The sequence below is a fragment of the Melanotaenia boesemani genome, chromosome 8 (genome assembly GCF_017639745.1).
Source record: "Melanotaenia boesemani isolate fMelBoe1 chromosome 8, fMelBoe1.pri, whole genome shotgun sequence".
NCBI classification, from domain to species: domain Eukaryota; kingdom Metazoa; phylum Chordata; class Actinopteri; order Atheriniformes; family Melanotaeniidae; genus Melanotaenia; species Melanotaenia boesemani.
Genome location: NC_055689.1, coordinates 16,722,951 through 16,741,342, shown reverse-complemented (window position 1 = coordinate 16,741,342; position 18,392 = coordinate 16,722,951). Strand labels below are relative to the sequence as shown.

The 18,392-nt window shown below is 39.1% G+C and overlaps 1 protein-coding gene and 1 long non-coding RNA gene across 3 annotated transcripts in view; both read left to right on the top strand.

Annotated features, from left to right (window-relative positions):
- The window catches only part of LOC121644230 (ephrin type-B receptor 1-B), a 161,051-nt gene that overhangs the window by 13,078 nt on the left and 129,581 nt on the right, over positions 1-18,392 (top strand). The gene's annotated exons all lie outside the window — the stretch shown is intronic.
- On the top strand, positions 510-5,765 carry LOC121644231. The gene is made up of 3 exons (XR_006011243.1): positions 510-1,008; positions 3,786-3,792; positions 5,756-5,765. It is a non-coding gene; the product is annotated as an uncharacterized LOC121644231 (long non-coding RNA).

Sequence of the window (18,392 nt, the reverse complement as noted above, 5' to 3'; positions counted from 1 at the left end):
AAGGCAATTTGCAGCATCAACAGGTTTCCCAAATGTAATCGGCGCGATTGACTGCACTCACGTTGCTATAAGGGCTCCAAGTCAGAATGAGTTTGTCTACGTTAACCGAAAAAATGTGCATTCAGTTAACGTGCAAGTCATTTCCGACTCAAACTTGCTTCTGACAAATTTAGTGGCACGGTGGCCTGGGTCAACCCATGATTCATTCATCCTGGCACACAGCAGTGTAGGGAATAGACTGCAGGCAGGTGCTTCGCGGGATGGGTGGCTTCTCGGTAAGTATCAACATACACTGTGGAAATCTCAACAAAGTCTCTGTTCTGAATTAATCTCCATAACCTGCAGGTCACAGTGGCTATCCCCTGAGACGCTGGCTCCTCACGCCTTTTGCGAACCCGCAAAGCGCAGAGGAGGCGCGCTTCAATTCCGTCCACGTTCGTGCGCGCTCTGTTGTGGAGCGAGCCATCGGCCTCTTTGCCTCCACCTTGAGATCCGACCACTTTTTTTTTAATGTCTGGCACGGACCTCTCCGTCACCCCCACACTATTGACAGCTGCAACAACGTGTTGCCACTCTTCTGTTTTCCGTTTGTTGATGATTCCACTACCGAGGCCGCTAAATAATATGTTTTTGCGAGCCTCCACCTCACCAACAAGTACCTCCACCTCCGTCTCCGTAAAATTACGCTTCCTCGTCTTTTCGGTTGCCATGATTTAGGTTTAAATAGCAGAGATCAGCTGGTTCATTTATATGCAGAAATGTCCATGAGGTGCTTTGCATTGACCATTTATAGTAGAATGTGGGCGTGTAGGGGGCGGGCTAGCAGCAGAATTCACTTGCGCAAGCTTTCAGGCAGAGTGTGATTTATAAAGGGAAAATTGCTTGCACCTGTGCGCACGCACGGTTTTATAAATCAGAATATTTTGTTGCTTACGCAAACTCTGGATTCTTGGCGGACGTCCACTTTTAGTAGGAATCCTACGCAGAGTTTTATAAATGAGCACCCAGGTCTTTAGGATGGGCGACCCTTTCTTGGCTAACAGATTTTGATTGCTTTGGCTGTTACATCCAGGTGACATCAGCACATTACTAATTGACAGATAATTGGCAGCAATCATGGAGCAGTGTGAGAGCAACAAAGGCAGTTTGCTGATGAATGGCAGTTCCTTTAGGAAATCAATCAACTGATAATTTACCCTTTCGAGGGGCAAATAAACCAATCAAGTTTTTCTCAAAACAATTTTGGAAACCTTACTGTATGTATGGACATGTCTTGGACATTCCCTTAGAAAAGTGTACAACAGTATTTGTTGCTGTCTTTTTGAAAGATAAAAGCCAGGTGCTTGTAAAAGGATCTTGTCTGTTGGGAAAAGATGGAGGAAATCGCTTGAAGCAAGAATGTGCTTAACTTGTTAGTTTGGGTCAGTGAAGGAAGTGCTGGTTTGTGATTGTGTGTGTCTTTGTGTTGCTCTAAACTCTGTTCTCTCAGCAATAGAAAAACTGAAATGTGATATGAATATCCTCTCCATTCTTCCATGAAAGTACCTGAAAATACCCCTGAAAAGGTCCCATTTAGACTCACTCCCAGATAATACAGTACAATGCCCTTGATGACAGGCTAACTGGGAGAGGAAGTAGCCCTGGTTGGGCCAACATAATAGTAGAATATTCTGGAAGCCACAGGAGGGATATATGGAAGCAAATAGTCTTTTTCTAACATCCGATGGAGCTGTGTGCAAGCTGTATTTGTGAGTCTGTGTGATGTGTGTGTGTTTGACACGCTGACCTGTGTTGCTGTATGTGAGCCACATTCTATGATGTGCGAGATGTGTGAACTGGAGCCTTGCCTAGCCTGTCAATCAGATTGAGAGATCATTAGAGTTGTCACACTCAAATCTCTCATCTCTTTAATCAGCTGTCATACTGACAACACCAACATCTACGTGTGCCTGTGCTCAGCTGCCAAATAACTACAAAACATTGTACAAGTTGAAGCTGACTATGCGTTGTAAGGGAAAACTCAAAAATTTCTAATGAATTTTGCTACAGTGAATTATATATCAAATGGGCACCCTTTGATTGTTCTCTTTTCCCTTTGGTAATCTTTTGACCGGGATATGTCTCCGTCTTGGGCTCCATATGGACCTCATGTTGAATCCACACTGCTTTCTAACAGTGAGGGGATGGCAATTAGCTCTACATTTGGTGATGATGGCATAGAACCAGAGACCTGTCACCTCAGCTTCACAGCTTTGTCTTTGAAGACATGAATGTGTATGTGTGCATGCTTGCACATCAGCATGCATGAAGGAGATGGCTGGTTGGGGCGGGGGGGATCATCACACGGCACCTGCTTCGCAGCAGGTGGTGGGAGTGCCTCGTCACAATAACGTGTGTGTCTGCATAAGGGGAGGGGGCAGTGCAGCGTGTAGCGATTGGCATATTGCATGTTATCAGAGGTAGAGAAGCATTTAAATGCATACGATTACTTGTAATCAATGTTAACGCAGATCCTGTTGGGTATGCTAATGCATTCCAAAATGCTAATGTGTTTCAGTGCCAAATGCCTAAGTTCTGTCATCTCAGTGACTGAGCGATGGTGCGTGCAGTGACAATGAGATGGAAATCTGCTTGATAAGTGTCATACAGTATGTTGGGAAAACGACTAGCTGCTTACTGTTACTAGACTATTGCACTGCACTACTATTGCCATATGGACTCTTCAGGTGGTAGGCATTGCATCCCGTTTGGTAATTATTATTTAATTGAAGTTTAAAAGACACTTTGATGTCTCTACTGAAGGACTGATGCCACAAAATAGTTGGATGGGGATAGGAAATCTGTACCTCTGAAAAGGTAGACTGCAGTCACCATGGAGAATGATAATTAAACGTTCCTGCTTTGAAATCTTTCTTGATCACAGAATACCTGGATGTGATCATTTGAGAATGTGGATATTTGAGAAAAAACATTTCTCATCTCTTTTTCTCACTAAGACTTTTGTGTTTTCTATTTATATATGTACACCACCAGAAGAATTGTCTCATTTTACAGGCTCACCTCTGCCAAGATACAGTTGCAGGAAATATCCCAAATCCAAGGCTTTTGCACACAAACCATCAGATATTCCAAATGAGCAAATAAAATTGAATAATAATGAATGAAATATTGTAAAATCTCTGGTCTTCCCTATCATAACTTTCCAGTGATATGTCGTCATATAATTCATAGGCTGAAAATGAAACTTGTGCTTTCTTGTAGCTTACATTGAAGAACCTCTCTGCCAATTCCACATTAATGAGTGTGGCACTGAAATTACTGTCTGAGTTGCTGTGCATATCCAAATTAAGTCTAAATTTGACCAGTATAAAATCTCAGAAAGCTGAGTCAGAAGTAATGGCTTGAAATCTGAAAACCAATTATTTGTTGCATCTTTATTTGTATAAATAAATTTCCAAACTTCACATTATGAAACTGTATTAATTGTCAGCTATTCTCAGTCACAGGACTTACAGGAAAAACCTAGGATGGTCTATTTAATTGAATGCAAATCAACCTAAAGTAGATGAGATGGATCGACAGGAGGTCTTCAACAAGAGTCAGGTGCCCTAGAGAACCATGTTTTGAAAATAAACGTTTCTATAACTTGATGCAAAAGGCCAGAAATGAGCTAGTCTGAGGATCTTATCCACAGCTAATGATCAGTTTGACAGTTGAGAAACACAAGATGATATACACGACACCACAAATGCCGTTTTTCAAAAAGGCAAATAGCTGTGGAAAAGGTGTGGAGTTTTGAGAACAAGTTATTAAATGGAACAGAAATTAACAATCTTGTTCTTCTTGAGGTAACTGGTAAGGTTTGACAGACAATCTGTTTTTCTTCTGAAAATGTGTATGTATTAAAAATAGCCAGGTTAGGTTAGGTTAAATCAGAATTTTTTAAAATAATTACCATAATACCTTTCTCTCTCTCAACTTAAAAAAAAAGAAAATAATAATAATAAATTCATCTCTCTCTCCCATCATCCACACATTAGACCAGGCTGTGTAACATGTTGGCTGGCTCACAGACGATGACTTCTGTCAAGGCCCACATTTTTGGAATCAGCTTTGTGTTGAGTCGCGCACATGTGTGTTCTCTGTGTTTTTGGATAAATGTGCCCAAGTGTGTGCTTGTGTGTGAGTGCCAGTGACAGCTGATAGAGCCCAAGCTTCTTAAATTAGCCTTGCTGTCTGCCCCTGCGGGAAGATATGGATGTACAGATATAGACAAAGCTTTAATGCTGCTGTTCCTGCCTTCCTTTCCTCATGGCGTATCCAGCCATCCCTGTCTTGTACCCTGGAGTCTGCAAAATGGAAACTGGGGCTGGACATAATGCCAATTTGGTGTTTATCATGTTAAAGTTTTTACATTTTATAGTTTTTAAAGATGCCTTGTAAATAGAAAAGGAAGACGGCCATTTGCTTTTTCTTTGTGTTCGCAGAAATGTTTGTATTTTGTGTTAAGTTGTGTAGTTTCCTAATAGTGATCTCAACATATGAAGTTCATGTACTGTAGAAATTTGTTAATGTAATGAATTAGTGGACAAGTTATTACCCCTAGTGTATGATAGGCATGGTTTACTTTAGAGTTGTAAAGGTTTTCAGTGACATCCCCCCACTTTTACAGTTTTAGGTCAGTGATTTTTAATGTGAGTCAAATGATTTTGGAGCTGTGGTTTTGATCACAGCCTGTACAGTAATCTGGAGATGGCACTAGAAAGTGTTGTGTGTCTTCGTGTGTGTGCGTGTGTGATTTGATAGATAAAGGAAGGAAAGGGTCCCCATGTGACTTGGGCTTTATTAAAGAGAAGTTAATGAGTTCCCCTGTCTGACTCTCATTTTTCCTCCCCTCCCAATTTATTCTAAGCTGCATCTCTTCTCATCCTATCTCCCTAATATCCCTCTACTTATGCTGTTGCTTGAAGTATATTCATGTTTGAAGGCATGGTGTGTTACCCCTGCACTGTAAGAAAATTACAAAATATAGGCATTCCACAATTAGGGGTGAAAAATTTTTTGGTAGCATCCTGCATTTCTGTTGCCCTTTTCTTTTCCTTGTGGTCTTCCTTGTGCATCAAAAGAATCTTGACTTTATCCTTGAATGCTGTTTTTTAATGCAAATTCATGCAAATGCATTGGACCACTATGGTTTTGTCTTGCATGTGCATATGCATTCATTTCTGTTTTCAATATCACAAAGAGCAAGTCCCTTGATGTGCAGGTTCTGTTTTTGAAAAGATTAAGTTAGGTTTGCTCTTGAAGATTACTGCTGGAACAGCGATTTCAGTTTGTTTTCAGTGTCAACCCCGTGAGGGGATGCATTTGCAGTGTGTCATGTTTCACAACTGCACTGTGCTGTGTTGACTTCATTCACTTCTATATGTGTTACATGCACTGGAGTTTGTGACTGGAGAAAGCTTGTCCAACCTGCAGGCAGTAGAACATTGAAAATGATGCTTTGTCAAATCAGTTAAACTGAGGTGTAAGGAAAGCATGTGATAGAAAAAATGGTGGATGAGGACAGAGCCATGTGCGTCTATGCTCTCTTGAAGCAAGGAGTGCATTTAGTGACCTGGCATGTTATTGAAATGGTGCTTCATTGCTACAGCATCAATCTGCTCGTCCTACCACAGAGACAGGAGCAGAACATGAGCCTGAACACACAATGCTCACTCACTGGGCGCTTTGCACATATCTAGACGTTGGAGAGGTTACACAGAGAAAACAGAAATAGTAAATACATAAACAACAATAAAATCCTCAGCTGGAAGCTGAAATAGGTTAAAATTATAAACATGCTTTATTCTGTCTAATGGTGGAAATAAAGAACATCATAACATGCCAACCGCACTGGATGGTATGTTGTCAGGAAGCAGGAAAGAATCTCTGCTGTGATTGATTGATGTGTTTTTGTATTTAACTGAAGACTCTTGATGCTTCATGCTCCCCACTTCACCACATTTCATAAAGGAAATATTGGACTTTTTGTTTCCATCGTTTATCTGACAGATAACAGATAAAATTTTGGAATAATAATATATATTTGAAATTCTTGAGATGCTGTTCAGAGCTTTGTTATAGATTACACTGTCTATGAGGTTCAGTTACGGAATTCCTGCTGAAATTTCTGTTGTTTCAGTAATTTGATTGTTTTGTTTGGGTTGGACAAAACCACTGCTGGAAAGAGCAGAGGCTCATTTTTACAAACTATTTCTTTTTAGATGCATACAAAAACTCGAAAAGAGTAGTTTTCTTCAGGCTGAAGCAGTCTGAACCACGAACAAAAAGCTTCTTGTGGCGATTCAAGGATGGAAGACATTGGACTGAATCAATGTGAATCTAAGATGAGAGGGGACCAAATGATTAAAAAAATGAAGAGATTTTGTTTCGCAATTGCAATTAACATAACTGCTTTCAGTCCATCCTTTTTAATTGAAAAAACAGTCTGTGCAGATACGCTTGGTTTTATGGGAAAAGGTGCACCCAGATTGCCCCACTCAGCTTCCACCTGCAAAAGACCAATGCTCTCATTCCCTGTCAGAAACAACTGAAAATGAAGATAGCTCGTAGCTGTATTCTTCATTCCCTTTTTTCTCATGTATTTCCTGACAGCTACATTCATTTGAACAGGTCTATCCCTATGATCTTGCAGCACAATGAGATTTTAAATCCAATATATCCCATATCATCTGATTTCATTCCAGTTTTACACTGGAGGCTTTTCCTCTCTCTCCCGCTGACTGTAGCCATCTGAGCTTTTGATCCAGTGGAAATGCTGTGACAGGCCGGCTCAAGGGGCCAACGGAAGAGAGAGGACATTGTCTTGCAGGAAATCCATAGAAGAGACATGCAGGGGGGCACCACTAGAGGACTTGTGGAATCTTACAAAGTCAGGGGTGTACTCTACCAGTCTGGAAGATCTATGGAGTGAGATGTGACTGACACTGTACGATATTTGTTGGATCCTCACTGGACTGGGCAAGATGACACATCTGTGGCAGGGAGCCAAATCATCTCTGATTTACGCCACACCATCATCTAGAAGGGGGCCTGCCCAGTCACCCTGTCATAACAGAAGATGTATTGTGAGGCGTTGCACAGCATCAAAGGACAATCATTCACTGAGACTCACACACAGATACACACAAACACATAATAAAAGATCTATGATGAGTGAGAGGCTTAATGTATCTCTAGTCACAAATTATGGCTGCTTGTGTTTGCCATATATAAATTTGTCTAACACACATAGACACAAACATCAACTGCGCCTTCTGACAGATATTATGTTAAGAGGAAGCCAATATTGCAAATAAAACAGGCTTTTTTGGCCTGATGCCCATCTGGGCCAATTCACATTTTGCAAACCCTCATCATGTTCCCCAGCTTTCAGTCAGCCATGCATCTGTGCTCTCACGCACATAGAACAACACAAAAGAGTGTGTGGGCGAGCTTGAAATAATGTAATGGGGAGTGGGGATAAAAATTCAGGGCGGGATTTAATTTATTGAGAAACCAGAAGAGAAAGATATGGAACATTGTGGTACAAAATCGAGGGGTGAGAAATAAGTGGTGGCAGAAGTTAAGATTGATAAGAGAAGAGAACAGGTCACCCATAGAAAAATTGAGGGCAATGATTTAGCAGAGAAGAGATGAGGCGGTGTAATTCACATTCAGTGCCTATTATAATAATAGAGAAGCCGAGAAGATGTGTGAGGCTGTTTTTCTGCCCAGTTGTAAAAAGAATTAAGAATTTTCTTCAGAAAGACACGTTATGTTTAAAGAGAGAATTGTGAATCAAAATTTGGATGAGACACACTTATTGAACTGTAACTTATTTATCTCAATTAGGGGTGTAATGATTCAGGCCTAGCCAGCATTTTTATATTATTCTAATATTTATATGTTGAAAAACAGTAGTCGAAGTAGGAGGTAAACCTACTTTCAGTTCAGCCTGTAGAGATGTTGGTTGCACTTTCTTTTTATATTAAAGTTGTAATATTTTATGTTGAGAAAACAGTGGAAGTAACAGGTAAACAAACGATTAAAAATTTGTTTGCACTGACTGTTGCATTGACTGCACTTTTATTAAAAATTTGTTAAATATTGAAAATAATACTAGAAAAGGTTGATTCAACCTGGAGTGTTTGTTGATCTTAATTAAAATAAAATGTGAATTCATTTGCTGTTAGTTCTTGTTTACGTATTTAATTTATAACTGATTCCCTTACAAGAAACATCAGGAATCTAGGAAACTTCACCTGCACTGTTCAGTACCCAGGTATTTATTTCACAGTCCCACTGGTTGAATTTTTGGCTAAAGATGTACCAAATCATTTCGGACTGTATCGTTCTAAATGAATCAATATCGTCCATGAATCGTATTGACAACCATTAATCATGATATGAATCGAATCGTTGTTAAAATGAATCGTTTCACCCCTAATCTCTATTGCAGGAAATAACTTAAGTCAAATTGCAAGTTAAAAAAAAAGTCACACTTGCCCTAATTTGGATTCAAAATACAATATCATTTTGCTACACTGAACACGTTCTCGTGAGGTTAAACTAAAGCTGCAGCGCTCCAGTTTCAGCTGGCTCCTCACTAATCTCTCTGCTCCTTTAGGAAGTGTTTAAACTTACACACAGGTACATGCAGCTCTATGTAAACATCCTAATTAGCTGTGAGGATGACAGAACGGAGGCCTGCTTGGCTGGGGCCATCTGGTTGGGCCTGACTGCATGATCCATAGGTCTCTTGTTTGCCAAGCCTGCATGTTTTACATTGTGTCACAGTGAAAGGAATCCACATCAGGCCAAAACCTGTTGCTTTCTCCAGGAAACGTTTTATCCTTACATCACATTTGGAAACACATCATTTAATTCACATATATTCAGACGTAATTCCATTTTGTGTCTTTTACTTACTTTTACACACAGTAAAATTAATTAGGGTTGGCACAGCAGCAGCAACCTCATTTTCATAAATCTCTGTTATCTAAAGTGACTGGTGGACACCACAGCTCATATCCTGTCTCAGAGCTGAGACCAGAGGACAGGCAGATATTAACCCCATGTTTCCTGTTCAGTTAAGACTAGAAGCTTCAGTTATGTTATTGCAGATGCCGTGAGATAGTTTGTCATGGAAGAAAATGCCAAATAACATTAGAAAAATATTCCCATGATAAGAATCTGTGAATCAGCTGTTATTGCTTTTTGTTGTTGTTGTTCTCTCTGTGTTCTGTACCTGGTCAGCATTGATTGAACCATGTTAACCAAATCTGTAATGATTAAAAAACACTTGTTTAATCCTTGTTGATAAACTATAGAGACCCTTTGTGGCTTAAAAGAGTTTTAAAAGGAACACTACAAGAGGCAGTCTCATAAGTTAACAATTCACAGTCAGCTGTGTGTGCATGTGTGTGTGTCTGTGTGTGAATGAATAGGTTTTACTGTGTTGGTAGTGTGATACACTGGCAACCTTTCCAGGGTTCTCCCTTTTAGCTCAAATAAACTGCAATCCCCTTTGACCTCGTGCAGATATATCTAAGAGATGAATGATGTGTTTCGTTGTACTCAAATAATTTAACACTAAGATATTTTCCTCCTTTGGACTAACCATTGATAATTAGGGCAGATGTTTTATGATGGCATGTCTGTGCACATTTCTTCACCTTATCACCAACAACCATCAGTCAAGAATGCACCTGCTAGAAAACGTGTTACTGATCAAGGTCTCATAATAGAACCTGGTTAGGTCTGGTTATTTTAAGCTAATATGTGACCTCCAGTGTTAATGAATTTTTAAAACAGACTTAGTAGTAGGCCACTGGTTGCTGAGCCAGAAATGTGTTCTGAGTCATAAAAGTGCTGTGGGAAAGACCAAGTATACCTGTGTTTTACAAAACATTCATGATGACATTCCAAGTGTCTTAAGAGCCATTAAAGCACCTGTGTGTCATCTGAATGACATCTTGGACTGGGCAGATTTGCCCATGAACACACTTGTACTCACCCGATTTACAAGAAAAAGAGAAACCAAATAAATTCCATCATCAGATTTGAGGTAAGAGCCTCTGATGAGATGTAGAGCCTTCAGAAATAGGCTATTGCAGACCCAGTTCCTTCTAGCAACATTGAAGTTAATAGCTTTCAGATCTCTGGGTGCCATTCTGTCTTATGTCTTAGCAAGATTGTCTCTCTTATCTTAAAGCTTTTATCTTTACTCTACCAATTCCATCTTCTTTACTTGACAGCTGCTCAGTACTCTGCTTTAATGAATACCTACTATGTTGTAGACTATTTGCTAACAATAAACTGGGGCCCATTTATGCTGAATTGTTACAAGCTCACTGTGTTTACACTAAAATGAAAAGAAGGGCTGGAACGAAACAAGGAAGGAGAGGAGGATCGGATAAGGAAGAGAAAGTTATGACAGCAGTGGAGACAGTAGGAAAGGGAGCGCTGTGATTTTATTGGTTACAGAGGTGGCCTTGGGTCTGGAGAACCCAGGTTTGATTTCATGGAGTCATGGAGTAATGTGCCTTACCCACAATTGTGTGTGTTTGTTTTTATGTGTCTGTGTCCTGTGTGTGTCTTTCCTTTCAACTGGAGCACAGCCCATTTTTCTCCAGGCTTTAACTGAATTTATTTCAAATGAGTGGCTCAACAACTTTGTGTCAGTTTTTATCTAACAGGGAGCCTGGGGTAATGCTTAAAGTCACAAATGACTTTATGACTAAAGTCACAATATGACTAAAGTGAACATGTCAGGTTAAAGTTACTTTATTTATTTATTAAAATATAGCAAAACTGCATAATATACCCCCAATACTCTGAGACTGAATTGCTTTCTTGGTTGTGGACAGCAACTCCAATAGAGAATCTTTGTCATAAGGAAAATAACTAAGTGGATGATAATAAATTTTAAATTTGAAGTTACTAGGGGCAACTCCTTCCCTGCACCATCTGCACGTTTACTGTTTGCCAAGCAGCCAAATATTTAGCATCATTAACTTCATCACTGAATCGTAATCAGCTGTGGATAAGGCTGTCATTAATTCAAGGCAGCCTTCACGGCACAGTTTTAAATGTTAATTAAATGTTGCATTTACTTGACATTGGCTTGATAAGGCAAAACCACCACTTGGTCTGAGTGGTATGAGCTTTTCCCGTTCTGAGTCACTGAGGGTCTGCAGCATACCAACTATAAATGATAGAAAAGCAATAATTGAAAAAGCCAGATGACTTGATTGAGCTTTGTATTTAAAAGCAATAGCAAAGTGTTGTCACTGTTTGCAACATGCATGTTTTAGTTACTGGGTACATGAATGTGTTGATGTTTATTTTATTATATTATGGTGTCCATTGCTTACAGATATTTAATGTTTGTTGGATATGTCTGTTGAGACCTTGTTTAACTTTGCTCTTGTTGTTGCTGGGATGGGCTGCATTGGCCTTACAGATTAAAAAACAATACGACCTCTATGCATGTGCATTAAAATGGTCTATATTTGTACATTTAACTGCTGTGAGAGCACCTTTCAGTTGCTAACAAACCAAAATTGCTTAGTTCTCAAAATGTTTTGAAGCATTTTGAGGCGTCCTTTTAAACCCCCGCTTGGTAATAGAAACAGCACCCACAAGACCACATTAAAAGAAAAAGAAAAATGTTTGCATGCATTGGTGTTTGGACAAGCATGTAAAAGTGACCTGAGAGAGTAGGTCATCTTCTTGTTCAGCGCTTACTTTCCATATTTTAAACCAGTTGCAATGAAAAGGAATGCTGAAGCATCAATGCTAAACAAATTGGACAGATTGGATAGTCTAATATCATTTTATTAGATGCTTCCCATCTTCTCCTTATCATCTGTGAATGACTGCTTGCTTTGCCATTTCAGTCCCACAAAGGCGCAGCAAGAGTGATACTACAGCTTGTGTGTAAGTAGCTAACCTCGTCTGTGCTATATCCACAGATGAAACAAGCCTTGGAAGGACAGGGAGAGGGAAAGGAATTAAACCACTAACTAACTAACAGACAGATGTGCTCTAAACAGGTGCAATTATCCTTCTGTAAACTTGGTAAAAACTCTCAGCCACAACTGTACTTATGTGTGACTGAGAACCAATCAGTCATAATGTAAATCAAACATTTGTTGTGATAAAATGGATAGTCAGTCATGGCTTCAAGAGACAAATGCATACCATTAAAACATAAATACATGAAAGCATGAGTGTGTGAGTGTATGTGTCTGTGTGTGTTGAGCATCTTTCCATAAGCCCAACTAATTTAAACAGGATTAGAGGAAGTGCTGATGGACTGTTCACATTAAGCTACATTGTGTTGTACTGTACCACCCACACATACACTGCACCTGCAATACACACATGCATTCACATGTAGTGCAAGAAGTAACTTTTGCACGCTGTAGTGCAAGAAGTTTATGTGCTGTGTGAATACTTTTCCCCCTTAATCCGCCCATTCCTGTCAGCATAAAAGACTGGATTAGCAGACGAAAGGTGAACAAGAAGAATAAAAAGCCGGAAAGAACAAAAAAGGGAAGAGAGAGCCAATCCTGTAACCTTTGCAGGATTCCTTCCTGCTTTGATGAATGCAGATGAGCAGTCTTGTATGAAGTCAAATCCTCTTATTGATCAGCAGAGTAGATGATTATTCTAAAACTTTGAAAGGACAGGATCTTAGGGTCTCATTCGTGGTGTTATAGCCAGGATTGTGATGGTTAGCAGTTGAAATGGTTAAAATTATCAAGGAGAATCCAAAGAGATGCTGCAGCATGAGTTAAACCACATAAAATCTGTTGTATGTTACATGGGAGTTGAATAAAAAGACTGATGTGCCTCCATATTGGATATACTTTAATGTGAAGGTAAAGTGAATGCTGGTTAGAGGTATACTTTTAAGCACAAAGACCACTGAGTGAGATGCTGTTGAAATGTAAACAAAAGTACCTGGTAAACATTTTCTACAGAGACTGGGATGGAAGTACCTCTCTGGCAATTTTAGAAGTACACAAGAAAAAAAAAGTTATTATTATTTTGTTTTGCACAAAATATATTTGTAGTGATTTCTCCTTAAAGACAGTCTGAATGCTGCATAAAAATCATGCCTTCACTGCTGTCTAGCTCCACCATGATGCATATAACTCAAGGTTTTTAAAAAGAAACTTCTCTTACTGTTGTGTATGCATTTGCTCAACTTGCCAGTTTGGAGATTTTCTTGTTTTGTGGTCTTCTCTGCAGATATAATGACAAATTCATCTCAAAGTCTAAAAAGAAATTTGCAACTCTGGGCAAATGGCTGCAAGCTAGGTATTGTATGTGAACTGCTGTTGTGGAAGACTGAGGGGTGGATGCTTTAAGTCTGCTTTGTGACCAAGACTTTATCTGTCTGTTGGCAGATTGAGGTGCAGCTGATGCAAGAATAACACAAAGGAAAAAGAAATGTGTCAGCAAAAGAGTGATAGGACTGCCATCTGGTACACAGTGGTAGAGGGAGAAACAGCAATGGTTTTGGAAAGCCTGTTTAACAGTTTGCTACAGATTAATTGGAATATTTAGAGTGCTCATTTGCATGCTTATTTCAGCAGTTCAACACTGTTCTTTAATAAATAAATAATAAAAGAAATCCCTGTGAGCTGTAGCTGCACCTTTATCCCCTTAGTGACGGTATTGTGTCTGTTCCTGTGTGTGTTTGTGTGCTCTTGCATGCATGGGTGTCTGATGGCTTCCACAACAAAACAAAGTTAATTGCTTCAATTACAGATATTAATTGCAAATTACCCGACATTGACTGTTTGCGACTCTCAATTTGCCCTTCTATGAACTTGTATCTCAGCTCTGCGCTCAGTTTGTTGTATATGGTTGTATTAATAAAGTTGTCATTATCTCTCTCCAATACACATGCACTTGCAGGCTCAAACGCAGTCTGAAGCTCACTCCTGGTTTCACATTTCAATTGTTAAAGGAAGACCGATAGAGTTTGCTTTTGTCTCCTTAGTCCACACTTTGCCCAGAATGTGTTTAATTGTGCCTAATTTGACATTTAAGTGGTTAGCTATTACTCACACTCCCTTTATCCCTCTCACTCCTGTCCCTGCCACTTAACTAAACAGTCTAAAAGATGGATGTTTTTCAGATCCACCTTATGTCTGTGCTAACATCCACAGAGGAAGAAAAAAAAACAGAAATGCAAGGATTGTGATGTCAGGTTTTGACTTCTCAGCTGAAACTTGGTTTTAACTCCTCTCGTCAGCTCCTATGTGGGCTGATGATTGAGTTGGTGGTTTTTCTTGGCCCATTGGGTCATCTTTGCTATGATGTCAGTGTTATGGCTGATAGTTTTTTGTTAAGCCAGCAGTGAAGTTGCAGAAGAGACAAGGCATGCTTACTTTTTTCATCACTCTAAGGAAGGATTTTTAACTTATTTCTAATTATTATGCTTTAGGCAAGTGCTGCTTATAATGCACACTCAGGCTGGGTAATTTTTCTGCAAGGTGGCAAGTGGTGAATGCACCATATTAGGCTGCAAAGCACCTGGAATAAGCAGATGCATGGCAGATGTGCACTGCTTCTGGCACTGGTTCTGTGCTGCAAGTGTGCTCAAGGTTTGTCATGGAATTCCTGATACCCATGGTACAATCTACTACTGTTCTGTTTTCCAGTCTGCTTTGTCTTTTAGACAAATTTATTTATGAGACTGCAAGGGAGATAAAGAAATTAGAAGGAGGGGGAGGAAAAGACAGTATGGTACCGCTGGAAGAGTTCTTATTTTTAATTACTGAGGTATAAGTATTCATGAGGTTGTCTGTTGGGTGTTATTCCCACCAGCTCTTTTCTGAAGAGAGCATAACTCTAGGCACTGGCTTTAGGCCATTGTGAAACCAAGTGGAGCGTTTTCAGTGGTAACACCAGGGGTGTGTTGCTGAATTTAGTGCCACTGCAGCTAGTTGGACTCCCCTCAAGCTCCACTGCCTGCCTCCGAGGGAGGCTGCAGGGGATCTGAACAAAGGAGGCATATGGTCGCTTATGATTAAATGTGGAAAGTTTCATGGAAGTGAATGAACAAATGACTAAGTTAATGGAAGTGTACTTGTGTGTGTAGGCATGCATGTAAATGTACATTTCTATGTAGCTGTATCATCATAATTTGTTCAGGGATGAAAGGTATTGTGTTATTTCACTTTAATGAATGTGTGAAATTACAGCAACTCGCAAACTCACAGGTTAAAGTTGGTACTTGATTTTTCATTCATTCATTTATTTATTTATTTATTTATTTGACGGTGCACCGATTATGTAACATCTTCAGTTGTGTTGCGTGCTTGCAATTTTTTTTCCCCTTTTTCTTGTACGTATTTTTACCGAGTGGTATTATCTGACATTTTGGATGTCTTTCCTATTTTTGTTGCTGTTGTTGTTTGTTAAACTACAAAACCTTATCTTTTGTTTATCCTATAAGACTGATCAGATAACTACGATTTGAGCGAAGTGCTGTTGAGATCAAATTGTGACACTTCTTTCTAGAAGGATTCCTGGCTACTGATGTCACAATGTGCCACTCACTTGTTAATCTGCATGAAATAAGCCTCATACCAAGGGGATAGTGAGACGTAGTAGTAGAACTGTGTCTTACAAGTATCACATAAAAACGGAAGAGTTTATTTTTTACTGTAAGTTGTACTTAATTATATCTGAATTTTCAGCTAATTAGTTTGTAGTTCATGTGGGAGGCATCTGAGAAGGCCATAACCCGGAATTGAATTTGTCCCCAGTAAATATGTCTTAGTTTACCAGGACACAATGCCTAGTGTTATCAAGAGTATTCAATAATAAAATGTAAAATCTTTCACTCTGAGAGCTTCAAGAGCTGCTCCTTCTTTCACACAATTTATAGAACTATTCATTAAGAGAATATAACGACTTTTTAAAAATCTAAATAGACTAATAATTATTGATAGCAACAGTGAAGTTCAATGGATTTGAACACCTTGTTGTTCAACTCTTTCTACAGAAGTAGAGTTAAGACCAGATCATCTTTGGTCTGACTGGCCAGAGATGAAGTCTTATGAGCTGCCAAAGATGTACAAGTTAGTTTTTGTTGGTTTGGTGTGTCAAGCTCAGTAAACAACTTGTCATATTTTTTAAATAGAATTATAAAAGGCCAAACTCATAAATCTTTGTAGTTCAGCATATCTCTGCTACTTTGATGCTTGTTTAGTTTTTACCCTCTAAGACTACTGTAGCGGGATAATCCTTAATAACTACTGAGCTCCTGTTTGAGTGTTTAGTATAACTAGAAAAAAAAAAATCTTTTTGATTAATCAAAAGCCATTTATACTGGATTATACAGTACATATGGCTTTAAACAAAATGTTTCATGTCTTTTGAGTCCAGTTAAGAAGTGTGAAGACTCTGTGGCCCCACCGTGAACCAGCAGTGTGCAGCTCTTATCCCTGCCAGACTCGTGTCTCCGCCTGTGCTTTGAGTTATTGCTGCCAGGGTTTGAAACCCATTTATCAGGGCTTCATTAAAACCCAAATTGCTTTTTTCTCACAGCCTTCTAACTGTCAGCCTAACAAGTCCCACACCCTGCTCACCCAATATCAGGGCTGGGCCTGCTCTAAAGAGCAGTTTAGTCCCATGGATTTTTGGCCCTTACCAGCTCATAGTTAAGAATAAGTGTACATTACTCACTTGGGGATCTCACCAGAAGAAATTGGATTCTCACTTGGTTAGCAGTGGAGCAAAGAGGTTTCACCTGGGTGACATTAGAGTGTGGGAGAACAAAAAAGACAAAGAGCAGAGGAAAGGATTTCACCTTTGGACTTTTCCTGTTCCACTTTTGTTTGGTGCTGTCTTTCTATTCTGTGTTATTTAACTACACAACGACTTACAAAGCTGTCTGCAGCTCCTCCTCTGTCCTTCTGGCCCTCCACCTATTTACCCTCCTCCCTCTACTGTAATATGTCAATTAAACTAAGTTTTTACTTAGTGGAGCCAAGGCAGGTGGAACAGGAAGGTTTATAGTCCCCTTGCCATCTTGCGATTCTGTGAGGAATTAAATGGGTTATTGTCAATTAATCTCCACCTATCATTTGGTGTTCAATCTCAAAACCCATTCACATAAAAAGAGTAGATGTAAAAAGACAATCCATAAGTTATGGATGCAATCCTTTTTTTGATGACTAAATTGTCTTAAACCATAAGAGCCTGATGTGACATTGTTACATACAGTTTCTGAGACATTTTGCTTTGATCTATTGTAAATCTTTGCTCAAAATCTTGTTGAACACAATCTGATGCTTGTGTTCTGTCCCCTAATAGATACCCAGAAGCAGAAAACCACATTATAATATTTTTTAAAATATCACATGGTTATAAATGGTAGATATGCCCCCAAAAAAGAATGTTAATTTTTGGTTTCATTTTGTTAAAGGGCCAAATAAAGGCCTCATATTTTTAAAAAAATTGACTTTTCTTACCATTTTTTCATGGGTCGGGCCTTAAGGGGTTAAATTTAGGCAGCAGTCTCAACTGGATGACCTTTTCACATGAGATGTTACTTAAATTAACATTCTTCTAATGAGTTTAAGGTTTCAATAGGTAGTTTAATGTTTTTTATAGAGCATGAAACTAGTTATTGTTTGTTCTTGTTGAGAACTGCAGTCCTATATAGAGTAAAAAGGATAAACCAGACAATTGTGATAGTGTACAGTGGTTATATGTAGTTATTGTTCTCTGATCTAAATGCAAAATTTAAGGGTTTAAAACACAGAGTACACAAAATCCACTCTGTCATAAAAGCTGTGATTAGCCTACACCTCTGTGTTCTTGCATCACACACGTACCATGTCTGTTTTGTCTCTATCACACACTTTTTGTATCATTGTCTCTCTCAGTCACACTAATTTCACTTTATGTAATGTCTTAGTCCATGAAGGCATTTACTATTGATTTTTTTAGCAAACCACAGCCCATGTACAGCTCACTAGTTTCCTGAACAGTACATGAGGGTCAGTGCATCAGCTCAACCAAAAAAATACATAAATAAATAAATCTACAAGAGAGCTTGTAGAAAATGGTTCAGGCTGTTTTGAAGAATAAAGGTGACCATACCAATAACTGACTTCTAGGTTTGGTAGAATTGTACAAACACTGTTTTTGCAAGTTTCAGTAAACCACTGCACCAATTTACTTTAAACCTGCCAGTGTATAAAGACATGAGGAGTGGCTTAAGTCTTTCGCACTACTGTATATGTTATGGATTAGGTCATGTGCAACTTTTCTTTTTTTTCTTTTTTTTGAGGTTTCCACAATTTCCACAGCAC